This window comes from Podarcis muralis, chromosome 6 (assembly GCF_964188315.1).
Source record: "Podarcis muralis chromosome 6, rPodMur119.hap1.1, whole genome shotgun sequence".
NCBI lineage: Eukaryota > Metazoa > Chordata > Lepidosauria > Squamata > Lacertidae > Podarcis > Podarcis muralis.
In genome coordinates, this window is record NC_135660.1 from 63,669,591 (window position 1) to 63,672,864 (window position 3,274).

Sequence of the window (3,274 nt, forward strand, 5' to 3'; positions counted from 1 at the left end):
CTGTTGTTTAGTCCTAATCTCCTTTGTTGTAACTTGAGTGCATTGGTTCGAGTCCTGCCCTCCAGAGCAGGGGAAAACAAGCTTCCTCCTTTCTCCCTGTGACAGACCTTTAGCTATTCCCTTTCCTCTCAGTTTTTTCCAGGCTAAACATACCCAACTCCCTCAACCGTTCCTCATAAGGCCTGGCTTCCTGTCATGAAGTCAGCACAGTATGGAAGTAAAGCTTCCTAGGCATCGCAGTGGGATTGTTGTTTGGTATTGAGTGCCAGTGTTGGGCATGCCCACTATAGAAATTGGTGGCTTCAGGCACACCTGACAGCAGCACAGTGTAAAGTTGGTCTTCATCCCAGTGTCAGTGTCCTAGGCAAGTAGGATAACTGCTTGTTGGGACCCCCCCCCCCCCCGCCCCATTGCTAATTTCGGTTTTCAAAAACACATGTCTGGTAGAAAAAACGGCAAGCACAATTGATATGGCTGGATTTTCAACTGCAAGATTTTGTAATATAACAATATTTGATTATCTTTCTCAATGCAAAGGAAAATGTTTCAGCACAATGAAGCATGACTCTTGTGAACTGTAATGTGAAGATTTAAGTCTCTTAAAAGTTTCAATTAGAGGCACATCAAAATCTCACTTCGTGTGGGTTTTTCCTTTGCAAATAGCTATAGTGTGAATATAATGAAACATGGCTATTACTAAAGGGTTTAGAAAAGCAACAGTTTTGTTAGTCCATAAGAAAAATTCCAAAACCTCAGATTGGGTTATACTTGCATTACAACCTCTGAAAACATAACAAAATAGAACTTGGACCTGGTATTAAGAAAAAAAGGTGGGGTGGTTGAACTTGATGTTGAAGCCACAAAGTGTAAATTTAGTCATCATCTTAAAATAGGGCATAAGAGGAGATTTCAGACTTATAGGACAATCCTGAAAATGCTTACTCAGAGGTAAGTCCCATTGAATTTAATGGGGGCTTACTCTTTATGCATCCTTTGCTTGGGAGAAAGCTCCATTGGTAGACAAGCATGGGATTTGGATAACAGTGGCTTAAGTTCTGATGCTATGAAGTTTTCAGGTTGAACTGGAGATTTCTGGCACAAAGAAGCATGCAATAACTGATCCCGCATCTCTGAAAACAAAAAATCTAGCTGCTACCAAGATCTACTTGCAGCCTTAAGCAAAACACACAAGAGTTTTGTGAAGAACAGAAATATATTTCAGCTTTTTAAAATTTACTTTAGGAATTAATTTTCTTTGGATTATAGAGCACAGAAGACTTTGTAATCACTTTATGTATGAATATACAAATAGAGCCTGTGTGAAGAGAGCAGACTCCTAAAAACTGGCAGCAAAACCCAAGAGAGCAACTTGTATAGTATTCCTATATAATATCCCAGTTCCAGCTAATGCTAACTGGAAAAACACACACTCCAAACTGCTAGTTGTTTCAGCACATCCCTTCAGGTGAATTACCCATTCAGGCAACTATCCAATTCATTAACATTCTTATTCATATCCATGAGATATGAATAATAGCATAGTGATAGACTCATTTACAGTAATCATGTCTAAACCAAATGATCATTTTGACCACATTTCCTTCTACAAACAGCTATTTTCATTTCCATAGTTGATTTGGCAAATAAAATAGTGCCACAATGTATTACATTTTTGCACACATTCATTCATTCACAGACACACAAACACTTAATCCATTCAGCCCAGTCTTATGTACAGTTAGGATCACCTGGTCAGTGCCTTAGGGGTGTCTAACTCTCATAGATTCATTCTCTGTTTCTTTTTTCTTGGAAAGACGCTACTGTGGAGGTCCACACTGCATGCTGCAGTGTGTGGTGCCATCATAATTTTCACCATCCTAAGGCCCTAGAGTGGTAGAGTGGATCCAAAACTGGTTAGTTTCCTGGAAAGGTACAAAATTTGGGACCCTCTGATGCACTAGCCTAGAACTGGTGCAGCAAAATAATATTAATAACCCATCAGCACCTCCTTCTGCCCTGGCCAGCGCATGCAGCAGCTCTTAGGACAGGGGTTGTCAACTGGTGCCTAACCAGGCCTTTATTGGTGCCCCTGGGCAGTGGCCCCAGAATCTTAAGCTTTCATTTATTTAAAAAGTAAGTCTATAGCCCTCCAAGAAAAATAGGAAACAAAATGTGCTAGTGATTTGTGTGAGGTAGCCTGACTACTCCTGTTTTTAGCCAATGAGTCAAGTCAGAGCTGTAGTGGATATGTAATGTGTTTGGGCACTAGGCAACAGGATCTCTGGGGTCCCAAAGAGATGCTGTTTTCCTTCCCACTTGGTGCGCTTTTGCTTTTCTGGTCCTCAGACTCTTCCTAGTTAGCTCTTCCTTTTCCCCAAGCATCCAGGATGCATCTTTCCTGTGATGGGTTCATCTGAAAGCAGGTAGTCCATAGATGTTATTTTCTACAAATACTACTACACAATAAGTGTGGGTGGAGGTTAAAGAATCCTCCCTCCCTACAGAAAGACAAATGCGGAAGGAGACGTAGGCTTGTCTCATGCTATGTAGGAGCTGAAGACCAGGCAAAATTAAGAATTCACTTATAGCGCAATACAGTAGCATGTATGTCTACTCGGAAGTAAGTCTCTTAGTGTTTAATAGGGCTTGCTACCAGGGCAGTGGGTATAGGATGGCAGCCTAGGCTTTGGGGCATGGTTGACATTGGGGAAAACAGGGTTCTTGTGCCTTTAGCAGCCATATGACAGGCATAAACCAGTTTCTAGTTTAGAAATGCAGTTATGGGGGGAAACTTCACCATGATTACTCTCTCTTTTGGGTTATGCCATGGCCATAATGACAGTGATTTTGTGTTATGCCACACACCACACAGGAGCCATTTTGTGACCAGCACCCCCAGCACTCTCTCAAAATTCAAATATGCCCACTGGTCCACAAAAGTTGGAGACCTCTGGCTTAGGACGTAGCTGCAGATCCACTTTGATCTGTTCCAGCCTGCTGCTTCTGACCAGGGCTTCCGATTGCTCTTATCATAGTTTTATGCATGTTGACTCAAAGTATTCAAATGAGTTTACTTCAATGTAAGCATGCATAGAAATGCTGTTGCTCTTTGCCTCCAAAAGCCTTTTATTTCCACATTGGCAGAGCAATTCCCTCCTCCCGATTCCTCTAATGCAGGCATGTCTAACAGGTAGGTCGTGATCTATCGGTAGATCACAGGCTCTCCCCATAGAAGCTCAACCTAAAAAAAGCTCAACATTTTCTCTCTGCACTC